Raw genomic sequence first — 15,081 nt, 5'->3', positions numbered from 1 at the left:
TGGATATTTTCTGTCTTCAATTACATTTTCTTATATTTTCTGAGGATAATGCTATTGCATCACAAAAATTTGTAATACTGTATTTTGTTAAGTTCTTTTTGAAAAAAAAAATATTTGTTATATGTTTCACCCCTAATATAATAAAACTAGTTACTGTTGATTTAAAAAAAAATTAAAAAATATAAACAAAACATATGGCTTTTTTTTGGTATTTTTTAAGATTGTATGAACCTGTGACTTCGGATAGAATTTTCTTCTTCCCTGCAAAGACTACTTGGATTTATTCGAATTTCATCAATTTCCTTCTTATCTTTGTTGCAAATATTGGTCTTGGATTTACAAAATGATTCGTGTTGAATTAAATTTTGTTTTAACAAGTACCAGATGCTTATATTGAATTGTTGTTTTGTTTTTAAAATAACAATATTTTTTTCCAAACTTAAATATTGGGGTTAATGTTAGAAACAACATTTAGAAGTTCAAAAATTTTGCCGAAGTCCGATTATTTCCACACACTCAAGGGCTTGACCCATATTTTCCGCTCGACCCCGTAGATTCGATCCAAATAAATACTTTTATTATTCGCCTTTGACACTGTAAATAAACCCGACCGTTCCCGCGAATTTGTCCGACCCAACTTTCTGACAAATCCAAACGTTTGTCAGAGTATTGTGTTTCGTGTTTCGATGAAAGTTTGCGGCACCGTCCGAATTAAATAAAGTTCCAGTCGGCGGTAGGAATGCAGGTTTGATTCGCAGAATAGAATTAGTTCGTTTGTGTTTGCGAAACTCCCGTTTTGTCTAATCGAGTCTCTAAATTGTTGACACGTGCACCGAATATGTACGTAGATTATTACGGACCGTACGGTTTTCGTTTATATTCCCACTTTCGCCAACGGAGTTTAGTAAAAAGGATGGGCCAAAACTTTTTACACAAAAGTTGTGTGATTTTTTTCTCTATCGCCTTCCGTTTAATTAATTTTTTAAAAATTTCAGTCCTCTACGAAAATGCAAGTGCATGCATACCAATTTAATATTTATTGCGCTTAAGCTTTTTTTATATTTTTCAAGGTGTCATCCTATAACGAAAGAGCTACCTAGAACAACAAAGTAGCGATTATTTTGAAAAATCATATTGTGGCTCATTAAATAGACCATTCTTAATTCAAAACTAATACATTAGCAAAAAATTGCAAAAATTTTGAGATCTTCCGAAATGACCAGTTGTACCATACATTTATCCGAACTTTGCTGACAACTAGATTATTGTACAGTTGTACAGTACAGTTATTACAAAGTTGTATGATTTTTTCTCTATTATCTTCTGTTTAATCGATTTGAAAAACGTCAGTTGGATACTAAATTGCAAATACATACATGCAAAGTCATATTGCGGTTCATAATTTTTTTATATCTTGTTTAATTTTTATTAAAGAAATTTGTCCGAACATTGCTGGAAACTAAATGACTGTCGTGTATGCACGAGTTATGGACAGGTTGCTAGCTAAAAGACGACTTCAGAGGATACGATATGATGAGTTTTTGGTGTCATCTTAGATTTATGGACTACATGGTTAGGCGAAAATTTTTCACACAAATGTTGTATGACTTTTTCCCTTCTTCAGTTTAATCATTTTTAAAAATGTATAGACGTAAAAAAAATTAATATTTAAAAAGATAAGTGAATGAACATTACATTATGAAGATGATATTCCTTAAGTTTTTTTATTCAATTTAATTAAATCATATTGTGGTTTACAAAATTGGCCATTTTTAATACAAATGACTTCTCATTTTACTTTTCTTTTAAAGAAAAAAATGTGGTAAAGGAATTTTAATTGAATTTCCGCTACTTTTTCGGAAACAAGAACGTATAAACATATCCTACCCGATCATTTTATTAAATTCTTTAAACACAGATATTACTTTAATTTTTGTCTCTTTTGCTTCGATTGTTGACAAAGTTGACAAAAACAATAAAAAAGAGGGACGAAAAAAGAATTCATTGAAATATGCGAAACACAAAATGTCTACCTGACATTCGAGAGGTAATTCCCTGGAACGGTACCTATATGTGATGTTTAGGATGTAACATGATATAAACTATCCCGGAAAAAAACGTTTTTTATATTGCCCTTACTCTTTTGAACGTTTCTCGAATGTCAAATATGGAAAAACTTAAAAGAGGGGTCGATCAAAGAACGTAGGTTCCCGGGACGTCGTAGTTAGTAACATTTGTGATCTTCTTCGCACGTCGAAGCTTCGTATTTTTAATTCGTAGAGTTCGGACCATAAAATCGATGTTATTGTAATCTAGACAATCCGGTGTCTTAGCTTTAGGCCTCGCCGGACGGGCTCTCCGTCGAAACTTTCGTTAATTTAATTTCTAATCGCATTCGTTGACGTTAGCTCGTAATCTCTCCTTTGTCTCTAGTTTAAGGGAGGATAACGAAGTTCCGCGGGCCCCACTTTTTGTTTACCTTTGCGAGAACTTTTGTTGCTCGTATTGTTTAACTTGTAATTTGCCATTTCGAATTCTCGCGAGTTTTCACTTGGAGAGGTCCTTTCTTAGAGGAATATTTTCGCATATTAAAAAGAAATGGCAATGTTGTTTCTTTGGAACTATTTTTTTACATTTACGAAGATTTTTTCAGTGCCGTTAAAATTTGTTTGTGTTAGCTAATTAAGGGTGTTTTTTTTTTAGATTTCTGACAATATATTGACATCCAAAATAAAAAACAACAAATAAAATAAAAACAAAAAATACTGTTAAGAAACTATAATTTAACCGCCAGGTTTGTTAATTTAGCTATTTTTTTGAAATTTCTTGACATTAGTACACACGTCATTCAAAATTTGCATTTTACCATTCTTGGAACTTTTTTTGATGACTACGGTTTTTGAAAATTTCTCCACATTTGTGATGGCTTTGACTCTAACTAACTAATTTTTTGACATTTATAATTTTTTGAAAACTGGCTACTAAATATTGCCATTTTGGAAAGATTCTTAAGATATTATTGTTTTGACGTTTTTAACTCACTAAAACTAAAAATTTGCTCATCTAACAACGTTCAAGAAAATTTCTTGAAATGTATAGACTTTTTTAATCATTTATATATTTTGGAACATTCCTGACTAACCCAAACAAAATATGCGCTTATGTATTGCTAATCAAATAAATTCCTTGGCATTTATAGCCTTTTGCATAACATCACAGCATTGGGTGTTGAGTCGAAATGTCGGTGTTACCGTTCTGGGAAAAGTCTTCGCAATTGTACATTTTTCTGACTCTCTTGGTTGTTAACTCAATATTTGTGTATTGTCAAGTTCGTAAATTTCTAGACATTTATAATTTTTCGATATTCTTCGTTAATCAAAAGTAAAAATTTGTGTTGATTTTTATATATTTTTTGACATTTTTGGGTATGAACTCAAAATTTGAGGATTATCATTTTCGAATTTTTCTTGACATTTATAATTTTTCGATATTCTTCACTAACCGAAACTAGAAATTTAGGTATCTGGTACGATTCTTGAGAACTTTTTAAGATTATATATTGACTAAAAAAAACCAACCATTTATACATTTTTTTGACATTTTTATATTAGCTTCTGGGAAATATCTTGGCATTTATAATTTTTCAATATTTTTCACTAAGCAAAATTGAAAATGGATGTATCTATTACGATTCTTGAAAGCTTTTTAACATTTATACATTTTTTTGACATTTTTCTATTAGAATATTGCAAATTCCTTGACATCCATAACTTTTAGATATTTTTCATTAACAAAAACTGAAAACATTTGTACATTTTTTTGACATTTTTGTATTAGAATATTGCAATTCTTTGATATTTATAATTTTTTTGATATTCTTCACTAATAAAAACTAACAATTTCCGTATGTATTACGACTCCTAAATTTTTTTAACATTCATACGTTTTTTGATATTTTTGTATTAGAATGTTGTAAATTTCTTGGCATTTATAATATTTCGATATTCTACACTAACCAAAACAAAAAATTAACGTATTTATTACGATTTTTGGAAAGTTTTAAACATTTATAAATTTTTTGACATTTTTGAATTCAAATATTGGAAGTTTCTTGGCATTTATAATAATTGGATATTTTTTATAAAAATTTAAAATTTATATATTTTATGACACTTTTGTATTAGAGTATTGCAAATTTCTTGGTATTTATCATTGTTCGATATACTTTGTCGACCAAAACTAAAAATATACCTACGTTTTACAACTTCTGAAAATGTTATAACATTTATTTTGCAATATTTTGACATTTTTGTATTCGAATGTTGCGAATTTCTTGACATTTTTGATAATTCGATATTGTTTGTTAATTAAAACCGAAAATTTACGTAACTATTACTACTCCTGCAAATTTTTTAACATGGGCACGCTTTTTTGACAAAATGTCTTGGCTTTCATCATTTTTCAGTATTTTCGTAAAACTTTTCTTACCTGCTACCATCCAGCGGCGGAGTGAGATCTCATTTTGACGAAAATTTTTATTGTTATTTGTTGAGTTGATTTCTCTCGGAATTTCCTCAAATTGCCATTTTAGGAGAAAATTTCTCGGGTAAGTGGAAAGCAAATTGATTTATGCCTCGACGAAATTCCCTAGCCCTCCCACGGCTAAATATTATTAGGGAATAGGGCGGTGGGTATTTCCGCATATATAGATATCACACACGGTCGGAGGAGGGGAATGGCGGTATCGATTAGGCCGGAGGCCTTGGCTAATTAATTTTTCGAATATGACGACGCCAGTTTCTGTCGCGCGCCACTGGCCGTCCAGTGTCGTCGCCCCGGATCACGTTCCGGAAGTGGGTCGACACGCGGGAGAATGCCGAAAGTTGGAGGCTTAATTCTAGCGAAAAATTTCGTTTCATAAATCCCGGCGAATGTTCGAAATTCCCAAGGGATTCTTCGGAAGATCGATTCGACGGAAAAGACGGTTTTTGTTTTCGTTTTCGCCGTTCCTTCTTTTAAACAGCGCAAAACTTTTAATTTCGAGTCATTCTCAATTTATCATTTTTTTCCATCACAGTTTTTTATTTTTTTTTTAAACTAGTTCGCACTCACTCGTTCGTGTTCGTATTTCCGAGAACCATTAACAGCTTCTTGAATTTTTAGAAATTTTCTAGATACAATTCGTATATTGGGTGTTATCTAATTCGATGTCAATAATTTAGAGGGACGATTTTTGGGTCGATTTTTAACTCTAATATTGCTTTAGTAATATTTTGGAAGACTTAAAACAATCTTTCTTGCAACTCCTGGCGATATGTTTCACCACTTCTTTACTCGTAACTTGATGTTTTTTCACTCGTCGCTTTAATTCCTACCACAGGTGCTCTATGGGGTTAACATCCGGAGATTGTGGTGGTGTATGAAGTTGTGGGCAGACATTATGAATCATCCCGTGACGTAAAGCGTAGCAGTGTGTTTAGGATCGTTATCCTGTCAGAATAAATAACGGTCTCAAGGTTAAGTTTTTCAACATTTTGGTTTAAATTATTCTTTAGGATGTTCAGATAGCCATGATTCCGTCAACAAAGGCTAAATTGCCTGTCCCATTTGCTGACCTTACCTAAACCATGTTTCACCATAGGACAGACATTTTTGATTTTCAGAGCTGTATTTTTTTTTTCTCTTATATCGACCGTCTAACCCAAAAAGATTATTTTTTATTTCCTCACTAAAGATAACGTTTTCCCGAAACTCCCTGGTTTTGTTAATGTGTTCTCGGACAAATTCCAAACTTTTTTTTCGATTTTTTTTTCAAAATGTTTTGGAGTGACCAGAGCATTGCCGCACTTTATAAGGTCCGGTGGATTTGTATTGATTTATTACATAATATATTACTATTTATTACATACTTACATATTAATATTTATTACTATTATTTACTATTTATTACATTCTAAATGTCATTTTTTAATTAATTTACCAATATCTCCAAAGGATTTTCTACTACGATTTTTCGAAGCTCAATCGGAATGTCGCAATTTTTAGCGCTCATTTTGCTTTTACTTCAAAACCACTGACTTAACAGTGGCGTCAAAAATAAAGAAGTATAACTCACTTGTTTAAGCGATTTTTTTTTTATTCACCAGCGGCGGCCGTATTGAATTTCACTTGTCTATTTTGCCAGATTTTGCTGGTACGCCACTGATTTCTGTTTAAATAAAAATTATTCTTCAATCTCCAAGCATTTCTAAAGAAATCTAATTCATTTTTAAAACAAAATATTTAGTACTTAGTTACCAACTAGTGTCCTTTCAAAATGATCGGAGTTTGTAAGGGAGAAAAGGCCTTATTCGGTGTAAAGGTAAACTTTGTTAAAGGAAATAAAAAAAAAGTGACAGTAAAATATGAAGGATTTTTGACTAAGTATATAATGACATGACAATGACCATCTGCCTTGTTTTTCCGGTCATCAACAACTTATCTCAAACATCACGGCCTTGACCTTTCTAATCGTCCCATCCAAACCGTTTTCTCTGTTCTTTTGTATATTTTTACGAAAACCGGAACTTTTTTCTTGTTTTCCGGGCCAACAAAAAGTCACCGCAAACCATATTTTTCGTACTTTCTATACTCTCGGGCCGATAATTTGCTAAAAGCCGACGTCAACACTCATTAGATTACGCGTCTCAACTGCAACAAAAATTTTATTTTAGAACCCGCCCGGCACACGCGGCAATTTATCGATCGAGGTGAAGATGTTTTACATTAAGCTGGAATTCTAAAACATATGTATATTTTCAATAATATTTAAGGAACGTTTAGCACCTATTTAATACCTAAGACAAAGATAATGTGTATTTTTAGAGATTATACGTGTTAGAATGTCTGTATCGCGAGGTTGTAACTTTCCGCGCAGGGTCCTTAAATAATAATAAATAGTCCTATCTCGGTGTTTATGATAAATAGAAAACCGTATGTATATAATATATACTATTTGTGAGAAATTTTAAATGTTGACTCTATTGTAAACGTTAATACATGTTTCGCAAAAATTGCCGAGCATTTTTCTTTCGCGACCCACTACTTCGATGCCGAAAATGCGAATTAAAACTTACCAAATATCAACCGCCTCTCAACAACAACTAAACTAGACGTGAAATGTCAAACTTCGAAGTTTCCAAGCCACCCTCGACAGTGCGGAGGTCGTCAGTTTCAAACTGGCCAATGAGAAGCGGGCAACGTAAGCAACGCCACGGACCACCGACAGGGAGCGTCCACGAAATAAAAAGTGAAAGTTCTCGGTTGAAGAATTTTAATCGAATCTATGAAAAATCATGAACAACTATCGAGTGGCTAAAAAATTTAAGCAAAAACATGCACAAAAGCAATAGTAAACTTCATTAGTTTTAAATTCGCTATTAATATGTTTACTCCAACCATGATCCGAATTAAAGAGTTGAGAAAAAATAACTACTCAATGCTGAAAACTAGAAAATTTCAAATCGTTATTATATTTTTCTCGTCTCAACTGTTGGTTATTAAGTGCAAGGTTCATAATATCTTCGTTCCACTCCAATAACGTTATTCTTCGACGTTCATTATAATATTTCGAATCAATGACCCTCCGCAAAACAGAGTCAGTTTGGCAATGTGGCCAATAAAAAAGATGACGTTTATGTTGTCAATACTACGATTTTTTAGGTTAGTTTTTAGGTTGAGCGCCACCTGTGCATCAAAATCTCTTCCTTTTTCCCACTGTGCAGCAGCGTTTCGCATCCGACATCGCACCTGTATTCGTTCACATTAAAATGAATTTTGCCGTAAATCTTTTTCTCCTCTTCAGTTAAAGGAGCCACTTCGTTCATTAAACCGGGAATAAGAATCACGCCGTCTTTGCTCACTAGCGTGTTCAAAACGTGAACCAAGTCAGTCATTGCTTCATGCCTGTAATTGGGTGGATCACAATATGTCAAAATATATTTCTAGCGGATAATAGCTTACACCGTTCCGCCGTAGACGCCACTAGTAAACTTATGAACCTTCGCAAGCTAGAGTCAGTTTGGCAATGTGGCAAATAAAAAATGACGTTAATGTTGTCAATACTAAGATTTTTTACTTTAAAGATTAGATTTTTTTAATAATGCAGCGTTCCTTAGTAAACTTGGCCATAAAAAAGGATTTTAATAGAATTTCTAACGAGTTTACACAAAAATTTGCATAAACGTAATTGGAAGGTCTTGAAGATGATTTAATTTATTTTTTATGCATGTTATTTGTTTTATATTAAAAATAATGTAGTATTATTCAGTAAATTTGTTAGTTTTAAATTTTCTATTAATATATTTACCTAAAAAGTGATTCGAATTGGAAGAATGTAAGTACACATATTTCTATCCTTGTTTGGTTCTGGGTTTACACGACGAATTACTTTCTTGTTATAACTTCCTTGCCTTAATTCTTGGTTAATAAGTGCCGTAATAATTTCTTCCTTTTTTCAGTGTAAGTTTTCAATATTTTATATAAATAGTACATAATCCATCCTGATAAATTAAACCACCGTTAAGTGAAAAAAGAATTTCATGTTAACATTTAAATAATTTAAATTTTAATTTAAATTATTTAAATTAAATTATTTTTAAATTTAAATAATAAATCTACTGATGAAGACAAAGGAATTGATCTTATAAAAAAATGTATGAGCCGCAATAGATTCCAATTAATAAAGCAAAACTTGCACCTATCTGACAATAATCTGTTGGATAAAAATGATAAATTTCCAGTTAGGCCCTTCTTTGATGCAATAAATAAAAAAAATCTTCAGTTTGACATATTTTCGTTCAACTTATCCATAGATGAACAAATGGCCGCCATTGCAAATGTTTAAGCCAGTTCGTTTTGGCTTCAAGCTTTGGTGCCTTTGTTCATCTGATGGGTACCTATTTTATTCACTTCCATATGGTGGTGCTTCGCGGTGACGTCACGAGTCTACTTTTTGTTGTAGATAAGCCACCAAATTTTTTTTGACAATTTTTTTTTATCATTCAAACTATTTGTACATTTAAAAACTAATGGTTATTTTGCCACTGGTACTATCCGGGAAAATAGAACAAATAAATGTCCAATGGAAAATTGTAAATCCTATCTTTCAGCATATGAATCTGAATCAAAAATGTCTCAGTTGTAACTGTGGCAACAATGTTTCTAGTGTAGATCCTGTCCATAGTATATTAGGCAACAAGTGCGGTAAACGGCATTTGACTCACGAGTTTTTAATAAACGAGTGAGTTAAAAAGTTGCCGAACGTGTTGCATACTATTATTTTTCTACGACCGTGAGTTTTTGGGTATATTTTCGCAAAACAACGCGAATATATGCACTGACATGACTGACATGAATTGACTAAATTCAAAGCATGAGAAATATCTCGGAAAACATACGAGTGCTCCCGAATCTGTGGGGTAAAATCCCGAAAATGTCCGAAGCGGCTCGGAATAATGGGAAACGAAACTGACGTGGTAAAGTAACGGTTCCCGCACGCTAGATCGATGGATAATTAGGTATTTCACAGACGGGAGTAGAAAAAAAATGTAAAACGCAACCTTACGTAATTGTCCAATAGATATATGGATGGGATAGACTTGCATGACAACGGAAATACAGGTGCCAAGCATTTGGAAAAAAAATGGTGGTGGCCTTTATTTTGTAACTCACTGGATAGTTTAGTTGGAAATTGTATAATATTGTCAACGAATAAAAGATTTCCCAGGTAGATTTGAAATCCTACATTGCTTTGCGACTTTTAAAAACTGATAAAAGAATTACTTAAAGAAATCTTAATCAATTAATAATCAAGGTCACCTCATGATTGTTCATGCTAATAAAGCCCGAAGGGGATGTAGAATCTGCCACAGCCATACAATTTACGTTTGTAATAAGCGTAATGTGCTTCGAAAAATATCACTAAAAATGAAACCGCACCATAAAATCTTATGGGTTTTTTTTGTATCAAATCTGGTTCTATTTGGCAAACAATCTACTATTAGTTGTTTTCTGTTGAATTTGAACTTTCTTTTGTATATTTATGTATAAATTATATGTTATGGTCTAGTCATAGATATAAGAAAGTGACCAATTGCTTTTGAATGGGATAATCCAAGGGTGGCCATTAGCATTCAAAGCAACAAGATTACCTAAAGTATAAGAATTTAAATTCAGTTAAAATTGTGGTCCGTAATGGAAAACAATTTTACACTTACCTGTGTTTAATATTCTTTGGTTTGGTATACTACTTAGTTTAAGTTTATTAGTAATCATTCTCATTTCGTATGTAATACAGCGTGTGTTGAATCTCAGGAGATGCTCCCGCCCAAATGTAGAAAACACTATTCTATTGAGATTAGGGAAGTTATAAACAATGTTTATTTGACTCTCATTGAACGTGGTGCCAGCAAGCAAGCATCTTTAGAAAAAACGGCCACATTGACGAAAATTCCAACATCAACTGTATGGAAAATTGTGAATAATCCCATTTCAGCGAGGAAAAAAAGAAGCGAAGAAGTAGATGAAAGTGATCAACATAAAATACGGCTTAAAATTTACCAGTTATACGAGGAACAAAGCGTGCCTATATTAGATATCTTAATTAGGAGGCTTGAAAAAGATGAAACCGGTGTTAAATGTGGCAGAATTATCTTATGGAAGTGTATTCAACACATGGGTTTTAGATTTTAAAAAATTGACAAGTTTTAATAGAATCTTTTTGAATTCGGAAATGACGACTGAAATATATAGAAAAAATTAGGATTTACATAGAACAAAGGCCCATTATTTACTTGGATGAAACCTGGTTCAACACTTATGATACCCTGGAAAACTGTTGGGTTGACTCAACTGTTGAGTGTAAAACAAACGCGCCATCAAAAAGAGGTAAAAGAATAACTATTTTGCATGCTAAATACAAATAGGTTTGGTATAGAGTGGCCACCCCCTCAAAGTTGTATCTATTATTTATTTATAAAAAGTGATGAGCAACATCCTAAATTTTTTACTGTAGCTTGCTAATAATTTTTATTAACAAATGATCACATTGTCCTACAAATAAACTGGTAGGATTTTTCAGTCCTACGCTTTAAAGTTGTTGGCCTCACGATAATACGTAATTCATCAGCAACTGTAGGACACCAAAATTAAATGAAACTTTATGACATTTTCTATCTAAATCAATTAATGTCCTACATAAAAATAGGTAGATTTCACTAGTCCGACAAAAAACAGGTTGCAAGTTCGACTCTTGAACATTATTCCTGCTTAACCTCTGAATTACGGTCTAACCTATAAATTTAGTTGAGCGTTTAACTTTTTTTTTGTTCTTAAAATATTCCTACAGCCATTATCTATGATGCTGTTTTTTACAAATGAGTTTAATTAAGTTGTTTCATTATAATTTATAATGTAATAAATCAACATTTGTTTTTTTTTTATATTTTTTGTCACGCCGGATTTTTTTTTTACTTGTTTTTAATTCATATCATTATTATGACAGTATTTGATCGATAAACTTTTGAAAAAGTAAGGTGATTATATGGGTGAAGTGAAAGAGAAGAGGGTAAATAAATCAAAATTTTATTTTGTTGCGGTACACCCATTCATTATAATACAAGTATTATAATCCATGAAAATTATAAAAAAAATATGTCGTTATTCATGAAACAATCATTCATTTTTTACTTTTTTTTTTTTCACTTAAACTACAAAACGAAAATAAAAAAAATTCAGCATTTTCATTTTACATTTACTTAAAAAATAAAGCATAAACTTACCGTTCATAAATATTTAGCTTTTACTCTGAACTCCTTGTAACAACAAGAGTGGTAGCCTATTGCATCGCCATCCCAATGGTCAGGCAATTCAGCATCATTATATTTGTGGTTACGATGCTTTTGAGCATGTAGATAATTTTTACAAGGGAGATAATTTTTTTTATCGTCTCTCCTTTTTCACGAAAATTAGGTTTATCACGGAGTATATTATAAAGAAAACACTCCACGATCACTTTCACAATTGAATGTTATAAAAGAAAATTAATTAACACGTGTTGACAAGCCAAGTAAGCAAAACTTTTTGCTGCGTGTGCTGAATACGACGTTGCTGTTACGCGCATGCGCGTCTGATGCGAATATATACCGCCGATTTGATATAAGTATGTGTATGTATACATATACTCGTATATTCGAATATACAAGTATGTACATGTAACCACGTTTAAGTTAGTGGCAATTTTCGATATTTTCCAGAGTAGGACTGAAAAAACCTACCATTTTAATTGTAGGACAAATGTTTTAGATTATTTACCTGATTATCTCCAAACTTAGTTAAAAAATCAGCTGTTGATAAATTGGTTAAGGCTTTCGCGGCCCGTTGATAAGCTATTATCTTCATTCGGGTTTAAAGGCCGTCGTCGATTGGAATTACTTCCTAACGTTTCGCTAGCACGAGTGGCGAGCTTCTTCAGAGGTCCTTCCATCTCCGATGTTGGACGTAGACTGACGATTTCTCCTGCGCAGGTAGTATTTATGCCGATTGGTGGAGGGCGGGGCTTGTTCCGCTTCGGTTGGTCTCGGGATATCGATCGGTACTGCTCGGGCGTTCCTAAGGATCGGGTTCTAAATTTGGTTGAGTCTAAGGGTCTCCTCCTTTCGGTTGAAATTGTGTGGGTGTTTTTGTATCTCAATGGCTTCCCTGACTAGTCTGTTGTGATAGCCGTTGACCGATGCTAGCAACTTACAGCTCTCAAAGTGTATCCTGTGTTCCCCGCTGCCCAGTGCGTGTTCAGCCACTGCAGACTTCTCTGTATGTCCTAGCCTGCAGCTTGCTTTATGCTCCTTAAGTCTCGTTCCCATTGATCTCTTGGTAGTTCCGATGTAGACCTTTCCGCATGAACACGGAATGCGGTAGACTCCCGCAGCTGAAAGTGAGCCCCTCTTGTCCTTCGCTGACCTGATGGTCTGCTGGATCTTCTTTGTAGGCGTGATGTCGTGTCTTTTCAATACTCTGCCAATCCTGTCGGTGACACTCGGAATATACGGCAGATATGCGTGGGAGGTGGAGGGTCGTTGTTCGGTATCCCGTGATCTTGATGATCTTGAGTTCATTGATCTCTCGATCTCCCTCTTACTGTAGCCATTTGCCTCGAACGCAGTTTTTAGGTGTTCAAGTTCCATCTGGAGGTTCTCCGGTTCGCAAATCCTTCGGGCTCGTTCTGTCAGGGTTCTGATAACCCCATACTTTTGACTTGGGTGATGGTTGGATAGAGCATGCAGGTATCTGTCCGTATGGGTTGGTTTTCTGTAAACTGTGTGGCCCAGTTTCTTACCTCGCTTCCTCACTAGTACGTCCAAGAATGCAAGTTGTTGGTCATTTTCAGTCTCCATAGTAAACTGTTCTCACAAGGATGTCGACGTCGCTTCGACGTCGTCTCACTGTTTACCAAAGTACCTCTGAAGAGTTGCTTGGACCTGGTGAACAGGATATTTCCTGTCGATATTTGCAAACTTTTTGAAGTCTGTCTGACCGGTAGCTATTTCGTGTGGAAGGGAAACTTCTACGAACAGGTGGACGGAGTGGCAATGGGAAGCCCACTAAGCCCGGTTATAGCCAACTTATTTATGGAACACTTTCAGGAAAAAGCGATCGAGACCTCAGAGTACAAGCCAGCAACGTGGTTCCGGTACGTGGATGACACCTTCGTGATTTGGAAACATGGTATGGACAAGCTCAACAACTTTCTGCAGCATCTCAACAGTCAGCATCCCAGCATCCAGTTTACTATGGAGACTAAAAATGACCAACAACTTGCATTCTTGGACGTACTAGTGAGGAAGCGAGGTAAGAAGCTGGGCCACACAGTTTACAGAAAACCAACCCATACGGACAGATACCTGCATGCTCTATCCAACCATCACCCAAGTCAAAAGTATGGGGTTATCAGAACCCTGACAGAACGAGCCCGAAAAATAGTTTTGAACAACAACTTTAAAGTGTAGGACTGAAAAATCCCACCAGTTTAATTGTAGGACGATGTGATCATTTGTTAATAAAAATTATTAGCAAGCTATAGTAAAAAAATTAGCATGTTGCTCATCACTTTTTATAAATAAATAATTAGATACAATTTTGAGGGGGTGGCCACTCTATACCAAACCTATTTGTTCGTAGGCCAAGTTTAATTTCAAATTATATATAATTAATAACCAAAACTAAATTGTTGCTGATCATTTTGGTATGGTCGCTAAATTGACATGATTTTAGAGGAAAAGGTTGGGCGTCTTGATGAAATGAAACGATTTCCAAAGAATTAGCCTGTTGCTCATCATTTTGAAAAAAGGTCCGGGGCTCCCGGACTATATATGAATTCAAATAAAGTCAGCAATGTATATGCAAACAAGTTTTACTAGCACTACGCCTTACCAAACATAATTATTGAAATTATGTATGAAAAGTATCGTAACGCCGCTGGTTCCCAGTGCCAGGATTATTCTAATTCGTTTCCCAAAATCTGAGCCAATTATTAATTTGATGCTTTTTATCTAATTTTTCAGACGTTTTGAATGTAAAAGAGGACCACAGCGACACGTAAGACAGGTTGAGATAGCTTTACGGCTCTGTAAACAAGAGAGTTGATAACCGATGCTTTTTAGGCCAGATGATGATGTGGGTTATTATTAGTTTCTAATTCAATGGTAAGACATATGGCTAAGAAAATCTTTTTTGACCGTGGGACCATGGAGCAGGAGTGGGATTAACCTTATGTTTTGATTAGCGTCATGTTGGACACCATAAATGTTTTAATTCCCAACACTAATAATTAACTCTTGATAATCGTAAATTTTTCAACGCGGTACGCTTGCGTGCTATGCAAATTTTATTATTGCCGAGGTCTCACAGCATGCAGATTTATCGGCAATATAATTCATTAATCCTCTTTAATTTATCATCGACGCTTGTACGCCTATGAGGCAAGCTAATTCGCAATGGCCGTCGTAAATAAATACAATGGAATGTTTTACGCTACTTTTCGTTACG

The sequence above is a fragment of the Cylas formicarius genome, unplaced genomic scaffold, assembly GCF_029955315.1.
Source record: "Cylas formicarius isolate icCylForm1 unplaced genomic scaffold, icCylForm1.1 PGA_scaffold_4__25_contigs__length_36172078, whole genome shotgun sequence".
Taxonomy (NCBI): domain Eukaryota; kingdom Metazoa; phylum Arthropoda; class Insecta; order Coleoptera; family Brentidae; genus Cylas; species Cylas formicarius.
The sequence above is the reverse complement of the archived record's forward strand: the minus strand, read 5'-3'. Positions refer to the sequence as shown.